General features: G+C 45.1%; 1 protein-coding gene and 1 non-coding gene across 9 annotated transcripts in view; both read left to right on the top strand.

The window, feature by feature from the left end:
- The window catches only part of AKT2 (AKT serine/threonine kinase 2), a 117786-nt gene that overhangs the window by 31443 nt on the left and 63663 nt on the right, over positions 1-22680 (top strand). The window lies entirely within an intron of this gene.
- LOC112206470 (U6 spliceosomal RNA) lies at positions 18924-19030 on the top strand. The gene has a single exon (XR_002940834.2). It is a non-coding gene; the product is annotated as a U6 spliceosomal RNA (small nuclear RNA).

Here is a 22680-nt window from a genome sequence, read left to right as displayed (position 1 = left end):
CTTCCCATGTCTCCTAGCCCCCTAGTCCCTTCCTCAGAGACTACAAATGTTAACCAATTTCTTGTGTAATCTTTCCAGTGAGATGTACACACAGACACACACACACACACACACACAGCAGAGGAGCATATAGGATCCATGTACAAGCATACACGTGTCTTAGTAGTCTAATTTATTTAACCAGTTCCTTTTTGAAGGAAATTCAGGTTGCTTCCTACCTCGTGCTATTACAAGTAGTCCTAGAATGAACAATTTTCCTTACACATGGGATCAATTCAGGGGTGACTTCGAAGAACACATTATTACATTACATTATTTAAGTGCAAATACTGGTGATGAGTCCATTGCAGATCTGAACTAGCCTCTCCTCCAAGATGATTGGCATCCTTCAGGTGATTTATTTACACAGTGACCACCCCATTTCATAAAGGAATGAAGAGCAGTTGGACTCTTCCAGCTGGAGACCGCTGGAGGAGTTGGGTCAGGGGATGCTGAGAGCTAACGTTGACTACCACCTGTGTGCCAGGAAGTACTAAATCAACGCTTGGCTAAGTTGTTGGACTTGTCGAATCCTGAGGGCAACATCATAAAAGGCAGGGTCTTCCTATTCTCATCCCATAAACGGATGAGGAAATGGTGGTGCAGCGAGCCCAGGGCTCATGCTGAATTGCAGAACCAGACCTGCAGCAGCCCAGCAGAGTGATTCTGTGTGGATGGTCGCCCTGAGACAAGGCCACCTCTGGACACATCCCTTCCTCTGCTAGCCCACATCAGTAGATACTAAAGCCAGATGCAAACTAGCAGTATCTGTGGCAAGTGGCCAAGGCCTGGGCCAGCCTCAGCCCCCCTTTCTCCAGTGCCCAAGCCCCCTGCTGCTGAGATGAGCCAAGAGTTGAGCTGCAGCCACCTCCACCCCTCCTTTGGGCATCTGACCTGAGTTAGTTTGGCGAGTGCTGCAACTATAGACCCAACTTTGAAGGCCTGTCGGGGTCCTGGAGCAGAGGAGACATTTCCCTTTGCAAAATCAGGGCTAAATCTCTCTCTCTCTCTCTCTCTCTTTTTTTTTTGTAATAGACTTTATTTTTAGAACAGCTTTATTTATTCATTTATAGATAGGGGCTTGCTCTGTCACCCAGACTGGAGTGCAGTGGTATGATCCCAGCTCACTGTAGCCTCCACCTACCAGGCTCAAGTGATCCTATTGCCTCAGCCTCCTGAGTACCTGGGGCTACGGGCACCTGCCACCATGCTCAGCTAATTTTTTAATTTAAATTTTTTTTTTTTTTTTTTTTTGAGATGGAGTGTCACTCTCTCGCCCAGGCTGGAGTGCAGTGGGGTGATCTCGGCTCACTGTAGCCTCCGTCTGCCGGGTTCAAGCAATTCTCCTGCCTCAGCCTCCTGAGTAGCTGGGATTACAGGCATGCGCCACCACGCCTGGCTAATTTTTTTATTTTTAGTAGATATGGGGTTTCACCGTGTTAACCAGGCTGGTCTCGAATTCCTGACCTCAGGTGATTTGCTCACTTCGGCCTCCCAAAGTGCTGGGATTACAGGCGTGAGCCACTATGCCCGGCCAGTTGTTTTTTTTCTTGTAGAGATGAGGTCTCACTATATTGCCCTAGCTGGTCTCAAATTCCTGAGCTCAAGCAATGTACTCACCTCAGCCTCCCAAAATGTTGGGATTACAGGCATGAGCCACCACACCTGGCCTTAGAATAGTTTTAGAGTTGCAGAAAAAATTGAGAAGATAGTGCAGAGAGCTGCTGTATACCCCACGCTCAGTTACTCCTAATATTAATGACATCTGACATTGGGGTGGTACGTTTGTCACAATTAATGAAATAATATCGATCCATTAGTATTAACTAAAGTCTATAGTTTATTCAGATTGCCTTAGTTTTGCCTAATGTATTTTACTGTTCCAGGATCTCATATGACATTATGTTATCAAATTTGATAACATTCTGGCTCCAGACATTTATATTGACAAGTAAGGAGTTGTCATGTCTCCTTAGGTTCCTCTTGGCTAGGGCAGTTGCTCAGACTTTCTTTGGTTTTGATGCCTACTTTGATAGTTTTGAAGAGTTCCGGTCAGACATATTATGGGATGCCCCTCAGCTGGGATTTGTCTGATATTTTTCTCATGATTACACTGGAGTTACGTGTTTTTTGGAGGAAGACCTCAAAGGGGAAGTGTCATTTCATCACATATCAAGGGTACACACTGACCACATGATTCACCACTGTTTTTGTTCGTCCTGATCACCTGTTTGTCAAGTTTCTCCACTTTGTAAAGCTACTCTTCTTTCTCCCTTTACACCTTGTCCTCTTTGGAAGGAATTCACTGCACAGCCCGCATGTAAGGAGTTGGGGGGGTTTATGCTCCATCTCCTTCGGGGCAAGGGATTTACATAAATTATTTGGAATTCTTCTGCAAAGGAAATGTGTCTCTTCTCCTCATTTAGTAACTTAGTCATTTATTTTTATGAGTTTGGACTCAGGGGTATTTACTTTGTATTTGAGGTTATCATCCAACGTTACTTTCTTTATTTTGTCACTCACATTAGTCTGACTTTGGCCATGGGGAGCTCTTTCAGTTGGTTCCAGAGTCCCTTTGACTTGTTATACTCCCATTGTTTTTGTTTTTGAGACGGAGTTTCGTTCTTGTTGCCCAGGCTGGAGTGCAATGGTGCAATCTCAGCTCACCACAACCTCCGCCTCCTGAGTTCAAGCGATTCTCCTGCCTTAGCCTCCTGAGTAGCTGGGATTACAGGCACATGCCACGATGCCTGGCTAATTTTTGTATTTTTAATAGAGATGGGGTTTCACCACATTGGCCAGGCTGGTCTCGAACTCCTGACCTTAGGTGATCCGCCCGCCTCAGCCTCCCAAAGTGCTGGGATTATAGGCGTGAACCACCGCACCCAGCCTTGTTTTTGTTTTTACTGTGTCCTTACTTTCAGGCTCTAGAGATGCTGCAGGCTCATCTTGTATATTTCCTGCCGCAGTCCTGGAGCCAACAATTTTTCCAAGGAGCCTGGTCCTTTTCATTGCAGAACAGTGGTGGAAACCAAGATCTAGGCATGAGATGTGCTTGGCTGCTACTGGAGCCTCCCTTCTTTTTTTCTATACCTTTTTTTTTTTTTTTTGAGACAGAGTCTCCCTCTGTTGCCCAGGCCAGAGTGCAGTGGTGTAATCTCACTGCAGCCTCTGCCTCCCGAGTAGCTGGGATTATGGAGACAGGATCTTGGTCTGTCACCCAGGCCAGATTGCAGAGGCACAATCGTAGCTTACTGCAGCCTTGAACTCCTGGACTCAGATGATCCTCCTGCCTCTTGCCTGTAATTGTAGGAATTATAGGCATGAGCCATCATACCAGTGACAACTCCATTTTAGAAAATGAAGCCTTAATATGGAACCCCAATGTGTAAATCATTCTTAAAAAGGAAAAGCGGGCTGGGCATGGTGGCTCATGCCTGTAATCCCAACACTTGGGGAGGCCAAGGCAGGCAGATCTCTTCAGCCCAGGAGTTCCAGACCAGACTGGGCAACATGGTGAAACTCCATCTCTACAAAAAATTTAAAAATTAGCTCGGCGTGGTGGCGCATGGCTGTAGTCCCAGCTGCTTGGGTGGCTGAGGCAGGAGGATCACTTGAGCGCAACAGGTAGAAGCTGCAGTGAGCTGTGATCACGACACTGCACTCTAGCCTGGGCAACAGAGTGAGCCCCTGTCTCGAAAAAATAAAAAATTTAAAAAAGCAACATTACTATAGGTTTAAGCACTTATTTTAGATTAATTCATGGGAACAGTACAAAATTCCAGTCCTTAAAAGGATATGAAATAAGACCATTGTGCACCCAGTAGACTGGCAAAAACCTTAAGTCTCAAGTGTTAGGGAAGATTTGGAGTAATGGGAGGATATACTTTGCTGATGGAATGTAAGCTGGTACCAACCATCTTGGAAAATAGTTTGGTAGGTTGTGGTAAAGTTGAAGGTGACACACTTTCCAACCCAGCAGTTACTCTCCTAGCAAATATATACCCTGGAGAAACTTCCACGTACATGCAAAAGACATGTATGAGAATGTTCACAGCAGTGCTGTTTGTAATAGCATAAATGTGGAAACAAATATCCAGCAACTGGAGAATGGACAGATTGTGGCATAGTTGTTCCAGTTACCTAATGCATCACTAATCACCCCAAAACTTAGTGGCTTAAATTAACAATCATTTTATTATCTCTTATAGTCCCAGGGGTTGACTGGACTTAATTAGGCTGTTATCACTTGGGGGCGCTCATGTGATTTTAGTAAGATGTTGGCTGAGGTTGGTGTCGTCTTAAAACTTCCTCAGATACCTGGTGGTTAACCAGTACTGGCACTTATCTGGGGCCCAGCTTGGGCTGCCAGCCAGAATGCCTACACATGACTTCTTCCTGTGGCCTGTGCTTCCTTACAGCATGGCAGCTGGGTTTCAAGAAGGAGCTTCTTGAGAGCCAGAGGAAACTGTATGGCCTTTTCTTTTTTTTTTTTTTTTGAGATGGAGTCTCGCTCTGTCGCCCAGGCTGGAGTGCAGTGGCGCGATCTCAGCTCACTGCAAGCTCCGCCTCCCGGGTTCACGCCATTCTCCTGCCTCATCCTCCCAAGTAGCTGGGACTACAGGCGCCCGCCACCATGCCCGGCTAATTTTTTGTATTTTTAGTAGAGATGGGGTTTCACCATATTGGCCAGGATAGTCTCGATCTCCTGACCTCGTGATCCGACCACCTCGGCCTCCCAAAGTGCTGGGATTACAGGCGTGAGCCACCATGCCCAGCCCTGTATGGCCTTTTCTAACCTAGCATTGGAAGCCACAGGGCTTCACTTCTGCCACAGTCACTGGCCCATCAGATTCAGGAGGAGGCATGATAGATCCCACTTCTCAGTAAGAGGAAGTCAACATCTCCTTGTAAGAAGAGCATGTGGGATGAGAACTCGCATTGTGGTCATGTTGGAAAATAAGACACCAATGTTGGATGCATTATGTTTTACATATTGGATGTGGGATAGTGTACATCAGTGAAAATGAACTAATGTTGCACATATCAATATGAATAAACTAAAACACTGAGTGAAAAAAGCAAATTGGGCCGGGCATGGTGGCTCACGCCTGTAATCCCTGCATTTTGGGAGGCCAAAGCAGGTGGATCACTTGAGGTCAGGAGTTCCAGACCAGCCTGGCCAACATGGTGAAACGCTGTCTCTACTAAAAATACAAAAATGTAGCCAGGCGTGATGGTATAGGCCTGTAGTCCCAGCTGCTCAGGAGGCTGAGGCAGGAGAGTCGCTTGAACCCAGGAGGCAGACATTGCAGTGAGCCGAGATTGTGCCACTGCACTCCAGCCTGGGCGACCCAGCAAGACTCCACATCTCCCTTCACTGCATCATGTGAGGGACTCCGCCACCTGAAGGAAGTGTGAGCCTGTGAAAGCGCAAGGTGTGGGGTAAGACAGTGGGGCTCCTTGTGTTTATTTTTTATTTTTATTTATTATTATTATTTTTTGAGATAGGGTCTTGCTCTGTCGCCCAGGCTAGACTGCAGTGGTGCAATCTCAACTCACTGCACTCTCCGCCTCTCAGGGTCAAGTGATCCTCCCACCTCAGCCTCCTGAGTATCTGGGACTACAGGTGCGTGCCACCATGTTTGGCTAATTTTTTTTTTTTTTTGAGACCGAGTTTTGCTCTTGTTGCCCAGGCTGGAGTGCAATGGCGCGATTTTGGCTCACCGCAACCTGTGCCTCCCGGGTTCAAGCGATTCTCCTGCCTCAGCCTCCCAAGTAGCTGAGATTACAGGCATGCGCCACCATGCCCGGCTAGTTTTTTTGTATTTTTAGTAGAGACGGGGTTTCTCCGTGTTGGTCAGGCTGGTCTCAAACTCCCAACCTCAGGTGATCCGCCCGCCTCGGCCTCCCAAAGTGCTGGGATTGCAGTCGTGAGCCACTGCGCCCGGCCCAATTTTTGCAGGTTTTTTTGTAGAGAAGGGGGCTTGCTATGTTGCCCAGGCTGGTCTTGAAGTCCTGGACTCAAGCAATCCGCTCACCTCGGCCTTCCAAAGTGCTGGGATTATAGGTGTGAGCCACTGCGCCTGGTGTAATGGTTTTTAAAACTGGGCGGTAGGCACATGGTATTCATTGTGTTAATTTTTATGTATTTTTGGGCATCTCTTATTTTAAAAATAACAATTCTGCTTCTACTCTGGGTCCGTCAGTCATCCAGTTCCCCTCTCCAGAGGCAGTCAGTGTTACTGGAGTTTTATGAGTTCCCCCAGAAATATCTGTATATTTACAAACATAATTATATTTTCTTACTCAGATGGTTACATATCTAATAGTTTTACACTTTGCTTTTTTCACTTAATATACCTTGGAGATTGTTTTATATTAGTACATAACGAGCTTTTAGAAAAACAGCTCTACTGAGATATAATTCATGTATCAGACAATTCACTAATTTAAAGTGAACAATTCGGCTGGGTGCGGTGGCTCACATGTTTAATCCCAGCACTTTGGAAGGCCGAGGTGGGCGGATCACCTCAGGTCAGGAGTTCGAGACTACCCTGGCCAACATGGTGAAACTCCATCTCTACTAAAAATACAAAAATTAGCGGGGTGTGGTGGCACACACCTGTGATCCCAGGTACTTGGGAGGCTGAGGCACGAGAATCGCTTGAACCTGAGATCATGGCACTGCACTCCAGCCCAGGCTGGTCTTGAACTCCTGTGCTCAAGTGATCCTCCTGCCTGCCTCAGCCTCTGAAAGCACTGGGATTATACATGTGAGCCACCGTGGCTGGCCTGTATTCCTTTTTTTTTTTTGAGATGGAGTCTCACTCTGTCACCAGGCATGTATCAGAGTTTCATTCCTTTATCGGCTAAATAATATTCCATTGTATGGATGTATTACATTTGTTTATCTATGAGTTGATGGACATTTGGGTTGTTTATACTTTTGGGCTATTGTGAATAATGCTATCAATATTCAGGTACAAGTATTCTGTGTAGACATATGTTTTCAATTCTCTTGGGTATATACCCTAGGAGTAGAATTGTTGGGTCATATGATAATTCTATTTTTAACCATCTGAAGAACTGCCAGACTGTTTTCCATCAGCTGTATGATCTTACATTTCCACCAGCAGTATATGAGGGTCCCATTTTCTCCACATCCTCACCAACACTTACTAGTATCTGACTTTTTGATTATAGTTGTCCTAGTGGGTGTTAAATGGCATCTTACTGTGGTGTTGATTTGCATTTTCTGATAGCTAATGATGTTAAGCATATTTAATTTAGTGTCCTTATTGGAAAAAGCTCCTTTTAAAGTAACTGCATATTTTGTTGCATATTCTTTTTTTTTTTTTTTTTTTTTTGAGATAAGGTCGCTCTGCCACCCAGGAGCAAGTACTCTGTAAAATGTTCGCGGGGAGGAAAGGCAACTTCAAGGGACAACTTTCCTATGATGAATTTAGGTTTAAGCGCTCTGAGCCCCTGCCTCAATTTGACACTCAAATGATGCAAAAATCAGTCCTGAATTATGCAAGGTTTAACCAAAATAAAAGAGAGAAATAGGCGAGGCGCGGTGGCTCCCGCCTGTAATCCCAGCACTTTGGGAGGCTGAGGCCGGCAGATCACCTGAGGTCAGAAGTTCGAAACCAGCCTGACCAACATGGAGAAACCCCGTCTCTACTAAAAATACAAAAATTAGCCAGGAGTGGTGGCGCATGCCTGTAATCCCAGCTACTCAGGCTGAGGCAGGAGAATCGCTTGAACCTGGGAGTTGGAGGTTGTAGTGAGCTGAGACCGAGCCACCGTACACCAGCCTGGGTGACAGAGTGAGACTGTGTCTCAAAAAAAAAAAAAAAAGAGAGAGAGAAATAAAGTGGCTGCTGATTATGTAGCTGAACCTACTAGCCATTATCACTGGAGGAGAAATCAAAATTTTCTTCAAACAAACCTGATCATTTTCAATATCCACTTTTATTTATTTGTTTATTTGAAACATGGTCTCACTGTGCTGCCTAGGCTGGAGTGCAGTGGCATGATCACAGCTTACTGCAGCCTTGACCTCCTGGGCTCAGGTAATCCTCTTGCTTCAACCTCCCAAGTAGCTGGGACTATAGGCACATGCCCGGCTAATTTTTTAATTTTTTGTAGAGACAGGGTCTGGCCATGTTGCCCAGGCTAGTCTCAAACTCTTGGGCCCAAGCGATCTGCCTGCTTTGGCCTCCCAAAGTGCTGGGATTACAGGCTTGAGCCACTGTGCTTTTGTTGTGTATTCTTGTAAAATGTTCTATTCTGGGTGTGGTGGCTCACGCCTGTAATCCCAACACTTTGGGAGGCTGAGGCGGGCGGATCACTTGAGGTGAGGAGTTTGAGACCAGCCTGGCCAACATGGCGAAAACTTGTCTTTACTAAAAACACAAAAATTTGTCAGGTGTAGTGGCATACGCCTGTAATCCCAGCTATTTGGGAGGCTGAGGCATGAGAATTGCTTGAACCTGGGAGGCGGAGGTTGCAGTGAGCCAAGGTCGTGCCACTGCACTCCAACCTGGGTGACAGAGTGAGATTCTGTCTCAAAAAAAAAAAAAAAAATCTGTTCTATTCCTATGTGGCTATATCATGATGTATTTAACCAGTCTTATAATTATGGACACTTAGGTGTTTTCCAAAGACCTTTTCTATCACAAATGGTCCCTCTTGTATATACCATATTTTGCTCATCTGTGAACATATCCATAGGGTAAATACCTAGGAGTAAAATTGCAGGGTTACAGGGAATGTCTCTATGTTTTATAAGTTTGAGTTTATAACATTTATGTATTTAAAAGCGGATATTGAGGCCAGCCACAGTGGCTCATGCCTGTAATCCCAGCCCTCTGGGAAGCTGAGGTGGGCGGATCCCTTGAGCCCAGGAGTTTGAAACCAGCCAGGGCAACATGGTGAAACCCTTCTCTACAAAAAATACAAGAAATTAGCCAGGCATGGTAGTGCACACCTGTAGTCCCAGCTACTCGGGAAGTTGAGGTGGGAGGATTGACTGAGCCCAGGAGTTTGAAGCTGCAGTGAACCCTGATCGTGCTACTGAACTTCAGCCTGGGAGACAGAGTGAGACCCTGTTTTATTTATTTGCTTGTTTCAAACAAATAACAAATAAATAAAAGTGGGTATTGAGAATAATCAGGTTTGTTTAAAGAACATTCTGATTTCTCCTCCAGTGATAATGGCTGGTAGGTTCAGCTACATAATCAGCAGCCACTTTATGTCTCTCTTTTATTTTGGTTAAACTGCATAATTCAGGACTGAGTTTTGCATCAGTTTCAGTGTCAGGTTGAGGCAGGGGACTCAGAGCACTTAAATTCAGCCAGATGTGGTGGCTTATGCCTATAATCCTAGCACTTTGGGAGGCTGAGGCAGGTGGATCGCCTGAGGTCAGGAGTTCAAGACCAGCCTGGCCAACATGGCGAAACCCCGTCTCTACTAAAAATACAAAAATTAGCCGGGTGTGGTGGTGCATGCCCGTAATCCCAGCTATTAGGGAGGCTGAGGCAGGAGAATCACTTGAACCCAGGGGGCAAAGATTGCAGTGAGCTGAGATTGTGCCACTACACTCCAGCCTGGGTGACAGAGCGAGACTCCATCTCAAAACAAAAACAAAAACACCTAAATTCATCACAGCAAAGTTGTCCTTTAATGTTGCCTTTCCGGGGCTGGGCGCCGTGGCTCACGCCTGTAATCCCAACACTTTGGGAGGCTGAGGTGGGTGGATCGCAAGGTCAGGAGTTTGAGACCAGCCTGGCCAATATGGTGAAACCCTGTCTCCACTAAAAATACAGAAATTAGCCTGGCGTGGTCTTGGGCACCTGTAATCCCAGCTACTTGGGAGGCTGAGGCAGGAGAATTGCTTGAACCTGGGAGGTGGAGGTTGCAGTGAGCCAAGATTGCACCACTGCACTGCAGCCTGGGTGACAGAGCAAGACTCTGTCTCAAAAAAAAAAAAAGAAAGTTGACTTTCTGGCTGGGCGCGGTGGCTCACACCTGTAATCCCAGCGCTTTGGGAGGCTGAGGCGGGCAGATCACGAGGTCAGGAGAGCGAGACCATCCTGGCTAACATGGTGAAACCCCATCTCTACTAAAAATACAAAAAATTAGCCGGGTGTGGTGACAACGCGCCTGTAATCCCAGCTACTCTGGAGGCTGAGGCAGGAGAATTGCTTGAACCTGGGAGGCAGAGGTTGCTGTGAGCCGAGATCAAACCACTGCACTCCAGCCTGGCGACAGAGTGAGACTTCGTTTCTAAATAAATAAATAAATAAATAAATAAAGTTGCCTTTCCTCCCTCTAGACATTTTACAGAGTACTTGGTCCTAAATTATCAGTAGAGCATATCCTGGCCATCCTTAAACCTTCTTGATTGTGTGTTATTATGAAGAGCTTGATCCTACAGCTGTGTGATCCACAAGTTACTCAACCTCTCTTCAGTTTCCTCTTCACTAAGATGAGAGTAATAATTAGCCGGGCGTGGTGGCGGGTGACTGTAATCCCAGCTACTTGGGAGGCTGAGGCAGGAGAATTGCTTGAACCCGGGAGGTGGAGTTGCAGTGAGCCAAAATTGCATCACTGCACTCCAGCCTGGGTGATAGAGCAAGACACTGTCTCAAAAAAAAAAAAGCCACAAAACCAAAAAAACCAAGATGAGAGTAATAATAGCACCTATCCCATGGAATGGTTTTGGGGATTAAATGAGTCGATTAGTGTGAAAGGCTTAAAACAGTACCTGGCATACAGTGTTGATACCTAATTTTATCTCTGAAATTTCCTGTAATCCCAGTACTGTGGGAGGCAGAGGCAGGTGGATTGCTTGAGCTCAGGAGTTCAATACCAGCCTGGGCAACAAGGCAAAACCCTGTCTCTACAAAAAATACAAAAATTAGCCAGGTATGGCGGCTACTAGGGAGGCTAAGGCAAGAGGATCCCTTGAGCCCAGGAGGCAGAGGTTGCAGTGAGCCGAGCTCATGCCACTGCATTCTAGTCTGGGTGACAGAACGAGACCCTGTCTCCAAACAAACAAACACACCTGCTCGGGTATGGTGGCTCATGCCTGTAATCCCAGCACTTTGGGAGGCAGAGGTGGGTGGATCACTTCAAAACAAGAGTTCGAGACCAGTCTGGCCAACATGGCGAAACACAGAGTCTACTTAAATACAAAAGTTAGCTGGGCATGGTGGCATGCGCCTGTAATCCCAGCTACTCAGGAGGCTGAGGCACAAGAATCACTTGAACCGGGGAGGCAGAGGTTGCAGTGAGCCAGGATTGCACCACTGCGCTGTAGCCTGTGACAGAGCAGGACTTCGTCTCAAAAAAAAAAAAAAAAAAAAAAAGGGCCGGGCGCGGTGGCTCATGCCTGTAATCCCAACACTTTGGGAGGCCCAGGTGGGCGGATCACGAGGTCAGGAGATCAAGACCATCCTGGCTAACATGGTGAAACCCCGTCTCTACTAAAAATACAAAAAATTAGCTGGGCTAGGTGGCGGGCGCCTGTAGTCCCAGCTACTCAGGAGGCTGAGGCAGGAGAATAGCGTGAACCCCGGGGGGCGGAGCCTGCAGTGAGCCGAGATCGCACCACTGCACTCCAGCCTGGGCAACAGCAAGACTCTGTCTCAAAAAAAAAAAAAAAAAAAAAATTTTAATGACATTCTTACAGGCTATAAAATAACTTTTTTGGTAATGCTTTATTTTAGTATAATTGTAAACTTTTAGAAAAGTAACAAGAAGCCTGATGCAGTGGCTCACACCTGTAATCCCAGCACTTTGGGAGGCCGAGGCTGGCAGATCACCTGAGGTCAGGAGTTCAAGACCAGCCTGACCAACATGGTGAAATCCCGTCTCTGTTAAAAATACAAAAATCAGCTGGGCGTGATGGTGGGTGCCTGTAGTCCCCCCAGCTACTCAGGAGGCTGAGGCAGGAGAATCGCTTGAACCCGGGAGGCGGAGGTTGCAGTAAGCCGAGATCTCACCACTGCGCTCCAGCCTGGGCAGCAGAGTGAGACTTGGTCTCAGAAAAAAAAAAAAGTAACAAGAGTACAAAGGATTTCTGTATACTCTTTACCCAGATTTGCCAATTGTTTACAATTTGTTCCATTTGTCTTACTGTTCCCTCTTCTCCCCTCCATAAGGATACATGCATCATCTATATCTATTGTGTTATGAGCCATTTCAGAATTAGGTTGGAGAACATCATGTGTCTTTCTTTACCTCAGGACACTTGTGTGTAGTTCCTAAGATCAAGAACATTCTCTTTCCTTTTTTTTTTTTTTTTTTTTTTGAGACAGAGTTTTGCTCTTGTCGCCCAGGCTGGAGTGCAATGGTGCGATCTTGGCTCACTGCAACCTCCTTCATCTGGGTTCAAGCAATTCTCCTGCCTCAGCTTCCCCAGTAGCTGGGATTACAGGCGCCCACCACCACGTCCGGCTAATTTTTGTATTCTTTAGTAGAGATGGGGTTTCACCATGTTGGGCTGGCTGGTCTTTGAACTCCTGACCTCAGGTGATCCACCTGCCTCAGCCTCCCAAAGTGCTGGGATTCCAGGCGTGGGTCACCATGTCTGGCCAAACATTGTCTTTCATAAGCACAGTACAACTATCAAAACAAGAAATTTAACATGGACATGATACTTTTATCTAATGCAAAATTCATGTTCCAATTTCATCAATTGTCCCAATAACGTTCCTTATTGCTGTTTTTTCTCCTGGCTTGGAATCCAATTCAGGATCACACGTTACATTTATTTATTTATCTTTCCGAGACACGCTGGTGACTTAACATGTTGCATTTAGGTGTCGTGTAAGAGCTTCCTTTTAGACAGTGAATGTTCAAATATAATGGTCCCGCAAATTGCTCTAGGAAGACTTGATGCCTGCAAGACATAGCTGGGTTTCTGCAGGGATGACCAGCTCATGTGGCGCCATCTTGTGGCAAGTGTGAATAGAGTTTATAAATCCACTGGGCAGCTGTGAAATTTTTCTCTTCTTGAAAAAGATCAGGTGGTGTTTATATTATTTCAGTTTTTCTTAGTAATGTGGGAGGCTGTGTTGTAAGGATTTTTCTATTTCAAATATACCTTTTTTTTTTTTTTTGAGACAGAGTCTGACGGTGTCGCCCAGGCTGGAGTACAGTGGCACGATCTTGGCTCACTGAAACCTCTGCCTCCCAGGTTCAAGCGATTCTCCTCCCTCAGCCTCCTGATTAGCTGGGATTACAGGTGCCCACCACAACGCCTGGCTAATTTTTGTATTTTTGGTAGAAATGGGATTTCGCTATGTTGGCCAGGCTGGTGTCGAACTCCTGATCTCAGGTGATCCGCTCTCCTTTGCCTCCCAAAGTGCTGGGATTACAGGCGTGAGCCACTGCGCCTGGCCTAATTTTTTGTATTTTTAGTAGCAGGCTGGTCTCGAACTCCTGGCCTCAAGTGATCCGCCCACCTCAGCTTTCCAAAGTGCTGGGATGACAGGCATGAGCCACCGTGCCTGGCCAACTCGGTAAACAGACAAGTTCAGACCTGGAATAAAAATCAGCCTAGTACAGAGCTTTAACCTTCCTAATCAAAACTGCATTTGGTAAACAAATATTTTTTGATCCCCAAGTCCCAACTATGTGCCTGGTGTAGGGGAGCAAAAAATGGCTTCCCTCTACCCTTCTAGGTTCTTTGACTGGGCTACATATTAAATTGACATAAGGCAGATTAACAGTAGAAAAAAACTCATTTTAATTAAGTAAGTATGCACAGGAGCCCCACAATATATGAGATTCAAAGAAGGGCCAGATGATTGAAGCTTATATAGCATCCTGAGCTACAGAAAAAAGAGGGGCTTGCGGCTTCTAGGAGGTGATGGTGACCTAAATTATGGGAGGGTGCAGGGAGGAAGTGTATGGTGAATAAAAGTTGTCTTGTTACGCAGATTATAAGTCTCTTAGTTAAGAAAAGTTGTCCCAGAAGAATAGATCTGGGCGTGGTGCCAGCCTCCAGTCTCATCTCCTGTGATCTGAGCTCATCTTTCCTGATTGAGAAGATTCCTGGGGAGGGGATTCGTGACACTGGAGTTCCTTTTGGAGGATCCGTGTTTAGGTAGATAAGGGAAGGTCAAAGAAAGTCCTCCCTGCCCTTGCTGTTCCCCAGGTTCCCTCCATTTGAAGTAATCAGTCTATCAAAGGGATGTATTTTGGGATGGCATTTCTCGAACTTCTTCATTTCTCCTATCTGAAACTTCTCTAGAAGTTCCACATGCTAAAAGTTGATTTGGTGGTGGATGACAGAAAAATCAGATTAGTGTTTGAATAGTATGAGACCTGGGACTAGGTCAGTCCAATTAATCAGTTCTGTCTCATTCCAGGAGGTGGTGTGGCAGGTGGGCTGCCATCACAGTCAGGCCTCTGTATGGCACAAGCAAACAGGTATTTAATAAGAGGAAACAAAAGAATAAGGTTAATGTTTGCAGCAATCTGTAAACTAGTTTCTGAGCCTGGAGGGCAGCCAATTGACATGATTTCTAGATGCTGGATCAAAGCATTTTCAGTTGGAGTAGGGGCAGGCAGTGATAATTTGACACAGATTTTCCTGGTTGCAATTTGCATTGGGGGTTCCAGTGAACTTTTTTTTTTTTTCAGACAAAGTCTCGTTCTGTCACCCAGGCTGAAGTGCAGTGATGCGATCTCGGCTCATTGCAACCTCTGTCTGCCAGGTTCAAGCGATTCTCCTGCCTCAGCCTCCTGAGTAGCTGGGACTACAGGCGCATGCCACCACGCCCGGCTAATTTTTTGTATTTTTAGTAGAGACGGGGTTTTACCGTGTTAGCCAGGATGGTCTCGATGACCTTGTGATCCACCTGCCTTGGCCTCCCAAAGTGCTGGGATTACAGGCATGAGCCACTGTGCCGGCCTTTTTTTTTTTGAGACAGAGTCTCGCTCTGTTGCCCAGGCTGGAGTCAGTGGTATGATCTCCGCTCACTGCAAGCTCCGCCTCCTGGGTTCACGCCATTCTCCTGCCTCAGCCTCCCAAGTAGCTGGGACTACAGGTGCCCACCACCACGCCCAGCTAATTTTTTGTATTTTTAGTAGAGATGGGGTTTCACCGTGTTAGCCAGGATGGTCTCGATCTTCTGACCTCGTGATCCCCCCACCTCGGCCTCCCAAAGTGCTGGGATTACAGGTGTGAGCTACTGCGCCTGGCCTGTTTTTTTTTTTTTTAGATGGAGTTTTGCTCTTGTTGCCCAGGCTGGAGTGCAATGGCACAATCTTGGCTCACTGCAGCCTCCGCCTCCCAGGTTCAAGCGATTCTCCTGCCTCAGCCTCCCAAGTAGCTGGGATTACAGGCACCCGCCACCCCGCCCGGCTAATTTTTGTATGGGGTTTCGCCACATTGCCCAGGCTGGCCTTGAACTCCTGACCTCAGGTGGTCTTCCCACCCCGGCCTCCCAAAATGCTGGGATTATAGGTGTGATCCCAGTGAACTTTCTGATTAGTTTGTATATCGGTAGGCATGAAGGTGGTGTATACCTAAGTGTTTGTGGTGATTTATCTGAAGTCTCTATCAAGTCTTCTAGTTTTAGCTTGCAGGGCTTCAGGAAAGGAAGTCTTACTTTCAGTAACTCCAAGTCAGAAGGGAGAAAAACTGGAAATGTTAGTTTGGAGAGTCATAGCCAGACATTTGAGCAAACTGGAAGAATTCAGGATCCACTCAAGTTTCCAGGTAAATAACAAACCCTCCACAACAATGAACTAGAATCTAATAATGGATACACTATAGTTTTCTTCTGAAACATGATTTTTCTTTGTACAGTCACCCCCATTTCTGCCAGACACAATCACAATGAGATCAATTTGTTGCCAGGAGTGGTGGCTCATGCCTGTAATCCCAGCACTTTGGGAGTCGAGGCAGGAGCAGATTGCTTTAGTCTAGGAGACCAGCCTGGGCAACATGGCAAAACCCCATCTCTATAAAAAATACAAAAAAATCAGACCTGGTGGCACACGAAATACAAAAAAATTAGACATGTTCGTGCATGCCTGTAGTCCCGACTACTCAGGAGGCTGACCTCAGAAGGATCATCTGAGCCTGGGGGGTGGAGGCTGCAGTGAGCCGTGATCCTACCACTGTACTCCAGCCTGGGTAATAGAGCAAGACCCTGTTTCAAGGAAAAAAATATCAATTTGTTGCAAAATAAGGTTGGTCTCTTATTAAACTTGGCCTGATTATTTATGTAAGAGCAGTAAGAATAATGATTGATTGTAAAGATTCTTTTTTTTGCTTTTTGGAGATGGAGTCTTGTTCTGTCGCCTAGGCTGGAGTGCAGTGGCACGTTCTTGGCTCACTGCAACCTCTGCCTCCCGGGTTCAAGCGATTCTCCTGCCTCAGCCTCCTGAGTAGCTGGGATTACAGGGGCCCACCACCATGCCCAGCTAATGTTTTGTATTTTTAGTAGAGATGGGGTTTCTCCATGTTGACCAGGCTGTTTTCCAACTCCTGACCTCAAGTGATCCACCTGCCTCGGCCTTCCAAAGTGCTCGGATTACAGGCATGAGCCACTGTGCCTGGCCCAGATTGGACCTTTTTTTTAAAAATTTTTTTCCTAGACAGAGTCTCGCTCTGTCACCCAGGCTGGAGTGCAGTGGAGTGATCTTGGCTCACTGCAACCTCCACCTCCCAGGTTCGAGTGATTCTCCTGTCTCAGCCTCCCAAGTAGCTGGGACTGCAGGCGTGGGCCACCATGCCCAGCAAATTTTTGTATTTTTAGTAGAGATGGGTTTCTCTATGTTGGCCAGGCAAAGCCTCTCAGGCCAGGCGCGGTGGCTCGCACCTGCAATCCCAGCACTTTGGGAGGCCGAGGCAGGTGGATCACGAGGTCAGGAGTTTGAGACCAGCCTGACCAACATGGCGAAACCTCGTCTCTACCAAAAATAGAAAAATTAGCTGGGCATGGTGGTGGGTTCCTGTAATCCCAGCTACTCGGGAGGCTGAGGCAGGGAGAATCTCTTGAACCTGGGAGGCGGAGGTTGCAGTGAGCCAAGATCACGCCACTGCACTCCAGCCTGGGCGACAGAGCGAGACTCTGTCTCAAGAATAAATAAATAAATAAATAAATAAATAAATAAATAAATAAAAGCCTCTCAAGGTTATGAAGCCAGGGACTTGCCATCAAACTATGCCTATGGCACTATAATACTGTAGGTATTAAAAAAAAATTACAATCCGTCAGCTCAGTCCCATGTAATTCTTATTCTTCCTGATGTTGTTAGCAGGGTTTCTTTTTCTTTTTCTTTTCTGAGACAGAGTCTCGCTCTGTTACCCAGGCTGGAGTTCCTCGGTTCACTGTAACCTCCACCTCCCGGGCTCAAGCGATTCTTGTGCCTCAGCCTCTGGAGTAGCTGGGATTACAGGTGTGCACCACCACACTCAACTAATTTTTTTGTTTTGTTTGTATTTTTAGTAGAGACCGGGATTCTCTATGTTGGCCAGGCTAGTCTCGAGCTTCTGGCTTTAAATGAACCGCCTGCCTGGGCCTCTCAAAGTGCTAGTATTACAGGCATGAGCCACCACACCTAGCCGAGTCAGCAGTTTTCTGAGTCCAGTTTTTCCACTAGAGTTTTGGAAATTCTTACCCAGTCCAATGTTATAATCATAAGTTTATTAGGACCTTCTATTCCAGACTACTTGTCAGAGTCATTTCCATGAATCTTGAAGAAGCAATTTGGGGCAATAGCTGATTGCAAATGCTTTTAGAGAAGAACCAAAACACTATTGATGAGCAAGACAGAATGGCCATGGTTAAAAAATCTGATGAGAGTTCATTATAACCAGCAATTGACAAGGAAACCTGGTTATTTCTGTGGCATATATCATGTTAACATAGTAACAAAATTATGACTTATAACATTAGATTTCTAGGAATCTTATAATTTTTAGAACATTCATATCAGTAACATATCCAGAAATATAACTTTTTTTTTTTTTGAGATGGTGTCTAGCTGTGTCGCCCAGGCTGGAATGCAGTGGTGCGATCTTGGCTCACTGCAACCTCCGCCTCCTGGGTTCAAGCAATTCTCCTGCCTCACCCTCCCAAGTAGCTGGGATTACAGGTGGCTGCCACCACACCCAGCTAATTTTTGTATTTTTAGTAGAGACGGGGTTTCATTGTGTTGGCTAGGCTGGTCTTGAACTCCTGACCTCATGATCCACCTGCCCTGGCCTCCCAAAGTGCTGGGATTACAAGCACGAGCCATTGCACCCGGCCATATAACTTATTTTAAAAAATGTTTTTTATCACCCTCATCACCTCCTACCCTGGGTTCATAAATATAAACGTTTAGCATCATTTATTATTTGACAATGTTTCCCATTTAATTTAGCATTTCAAATAAGCCTAATTAGTCTAATGTCTCTCTTTTTTCAGATAGAGTTTCGCTCTGTTACCCAGGCTGGAGTGCAATGGTGCGATCTCGGCTCTCTGCAACCTCCGCCCCCTGGGTTCAAGCGATTCTCCTGCCTCAGCCTCCCGAGTAGCTGGGATTATAGGTGCCCGTCACCACGCCTGGCTAATTTTTTTTGTATTTTTAGTAGAGACAGGGTTTCGCCATGTCGGCCAGGCTGGTCTTAAACTCCTGACTTCAGGTGATCCACCTGCCTCGGCCTCCCAAAGTACTGGGATTACAGACGTGAGCCACCGTGCCTGGCTAATGTCTCTCTTTTTCGAGGTGAGAAACACATCTTTTGAGCTTTCTCAGGGGCTCAACTGGCAAATTCCAAAATTAATTCAAGGTCAAAAGACTGAATTTAGAATTTGATTTTAGGAAGTTTGTCAAAAATGTAAAAAAAGATTTAAAACACTTGATGAGTGCTTGCTTTGGCAGCACATATACTAAAGTTGGAATGATGCAGAGAAGATTAGCATGGCCCCTGTGCAAGGATAACTCACAAATTCATGAGGCCTTCCATATTTTTTGAAATTAAGAAAAGAAAAAAGGAAAAATTTGATTAATAGGATCTCAGGTAACTATTAATTTAGGTCACTAATAATTAGTCTGGTTACCAGAGTGATTATTGAATTATATAGTGATCTGGGATCCTATTTAATCAACTGTTCATTTTATAATCATTTAATATTTTATGATTTAAGTATTTAATGAGCATTTAATATTTATTAATATTCATTTCATAATCACCAGGGTAATTATTAAAAGGCTTTGAAGGCAAATAAAGAAAGTTATATAGTTGTAAAAATATATATATTAGCTCTCTTAATAGAGAGGATTTTATTTTCTTGGAAAGTAATTGAAGGCCTGATAAAAGATAACATGAAAGAGAAAATTATTTTGATAAGACATAATTTTTTTAAGGCAGATTACTTAAAAGGTGAAAAAGAAAATCTTTCACTCTTTTTTATCAATACTACAAGAAAATCTTGCATTTTAAAAGATAATGCCAAATTCTAGTTTTGCATCAATGTACCCTTGATATTAAGGCTCATTTTTAAGACATAATAAATTCAATCAATTTTGGTCAGTTTGACCACAAAAGATTCTTTCCAACTTTTATATGCATCCAGTTTTACCTGTATCTTTTCTTCCTTCCTTTATTCTGCAACAACTTATAAACTAGACTAAGTTATTTTTCCTCAACAAAACCCCCCCACATCTTCATACCTCACTAACATCTTACTTTCCTTGTACACTTTGCATACAGAGTCACTTATAGTAGTTATATAATTGTATATGAGAATTTTAAGTCTTAGCAACTCTACAGCGAAACCTAGGAAGTAAGTGATTTTGAACTGTCATGAGCTAACATTTTGTGAAGACACATAATTTCTAGAAACGTGTTTTCTCGCAGAGTAGTTTTTCAGTATGAAACAGGACATGTTTACCTATGGACCCAAATATATTATTTCTTTCTATAAATTTTAAGAAGCCAAAGGTAAATAAACTTGTGTCTGTGTTCAGCAATGAATGCTTTAGTATTTTGTTTTATTTGGAAATGACCTGGATATTTAATTAATATCTGCCATCCAAGGGTGTAGTTATCAGTGAGGTTGGGAAACCGTTTTAAAGAGCTATTTATAAACCACAATTATTTTTTCTTTTTTCTTTTTTCTTTTTTTTTGAGACAATGTTTCACTCTTATAGCCCAGGCTGGAGAGCAATGGCATGATCTCAGCTCACTGCAACCTCCGCCTCCCGGGTTAAAGCATAAAGCACGATTGTTGTTGAAAAGTTCATTTATCAACTTTGATCCTACTTACATTTATTTATTTCACATGTTCTTAACAATTATGTTTAGATTAGTCATGGAAGTTTCATGAGACATTAGACAAAGTCAGCTCTCCCAAGTCATTTCCCTAGTCACCATTCTTTTTCTTTTTTTTTTGAGACAGTCTCACTCTGTCACCCAAGCTGGAGTGTAGTGACTCTATCTCGGCTCACTGCAGCCTCTGCCTCTGGGTTCAAGCCATTCTTTCTCCTGCCTCAGCCTCCCGAGTAGCTGGGATTACAGGTGTGCACCACCAAACCCCGCTATTTTTTTTTTTTTTTTTTTGAGACGGAGTCACCTCTGTCGCTCGGCCTGGAATGCAGTGGCACGATCTCAGCTCACTGCAACCTCTGCCTCTCAGGTTCAAGCGATTCTCCTGCCTCAGCCTTCTGAGTAGCTGGGAGTACAGGTGCCCGCCACCACGCCCAGCTAATTTTTTTTTTTGTTTTTTTTTTCAAGACGGAGTCTCGCTCTGTTGCCCAGGCTGGAGTGCAGTGGTGCAATCTCGCCTCACTACAACCTCTGCTTCCTGGGTTCAAGCAATTCTCTGCCTCAGCCTCCAGAGTAGCTGGGATTACAGATGCCCGCCACCACGCCCAGCTAATTTTTGTATTTTTAGTAAAGACAGGTTTTCACCATCTTGGCCAGGCTGATCTTGAACTCCTGACCTTGTGATCCGCTCACCTCGGCCTCCCAAGGTGTTGGGATTACAGGCGTGAGCCACCGCACCCGGCTAATTTTTTTGTATTTTTAGTAGAGACTGGGTTTCACTATGTTGGCCAGGCTGGTCCTGTACTCCTGACTTCAACTAATCTGCCCACCTTGGCCTCCCAAAGTGCTGGGATTACAGGCATGAGCCACTGTGCCTGTCCCCACTATTCACCATTTTTACATCAAATGCATGTCAGGCAGCCATCATCTAAGCAAGGACCATAAGTGAAATACATGTATAAGGTTTTTTGGGTTTTGTTTTTGTTTAATTTTTTTTTGTAAGTCAGAAGACAGAGCTGTTTTTCATTAAACCAACAATATTAAACTAGTTTTATTTACCAAAGATGTACCCAAGTCATGTGAACTTGAAAAGCATTTGGATTACTTCCTATATTTCTAGCAGTTTTAGGCATACAGTCATCTCCTGCATAATGATGTTTAATGAGCAATGCACCACATAGATAATGGTGGTCCCATAAGGTTATAATGGAGATGCCCTCTACAAGTGCACCACTTTTATCTTTTTTTTTTTTTGAGACAGGGTCTCGCTCTGTTGCCCAGGCTGGAGTACAATGGTGCGATCTCAGCTCACTGCAACCTCTGCCTCCTGGGTTCAAGCAATTCTCTTGCCTTAGCCTCCCAAGTAGCTGGGATTACAGATGCCCGCCACCACGCCCAGCTAATTTTTGTATTTTTAGTAGAGATGGGGTTTCACCATGTTGGCCAGGCTGGTCTTGAACTCCTGACCTCAGGTGATTCACCTGTCTCAGCCTCCCAAAGTGCTGGGATTACAGGTGTGAGCCACTGCGCCTGGCCCACGTTTATCTTTTATTGTACCTTTTCTATGTTTAGATATACGAACACTTGGCCAGGCACAATGGCTCATGCCTGTGATCCTAGCGTTTTGGGAGGCCGAGGCAGGCAGATTGCTTGAGGTCAGGAGTTCGAGACCAGCCTGGTCAATGTGGCGAAACCCCATCTCTACTAAAAATACAAAAAATTAGCCAGGCATGGTGGTGTGCACCTGTAATCCCAGCTACTCGGGAGGCTGAGGCAGGAGAATTGCTTCAATCCAGGAGGCAGAGGTGCAGTGAGTCAAGATGGTGCCACTCACTCCAGCCTGGGCGACAGAGCAAAACGTGGTCTCAAAAAAATAAAAACAAACAAACAAACAGCATTGTGTTACAATTGCCTTCAGTATTCAGTACAATAACATGCAGTACAAGTTTATAGCAATAGACTATAACTTATAGCCTAGGTATATAGTAGGCTATATGATCTAGCTTTGCGTAAATACACTTTCTGATGTTCACACAATGACAAAATTGCCTAATGAAGGAATTTCTCAGAACATATTCTCATCATTAAGTGACACGTGACTGTATTTAATTTACATGAGTGGGCCAGGCATGTTGGTTCATGCCTGTAATCCCAGCACTTTGGGAGGCCAGGGCAGGAGGATCACTTGAGACCAGGAGTTTAAGAGCAGCCTGGGCAACATGGCAAGACCCTGTCTCTACAAAACTAAAAATATTAGCCAGGAGTGGTGGCACATGCCTGTAGTCCCACCTACTCGGGAGGTTGAGGTGGGAGGATCACTTGAGTCCAGGAGGCAGAGGCTGCAGTGAGTGGTG

Source organism: Pan troglodytes, chromosome 20 (assembly GCF_028858775.2).
Source record: "Pan troglodytes isolate AG18354 chromosome 20, NHGRI_mPanTro3-v2.0_pri, whole genome shotgun sequence".
Taxonomy (NCBI): domain Eukaryota; kingdom Metazoa; phylum Chordata; class Mammalia; order Primates; family Hominidae; genus Pan; species Pan troglodytes.
The sequence above is the reverse complement of the archived record's forward strand: the minus strand, read 5'-3'. Positions and strand labels throughout refer to the sequence as shown.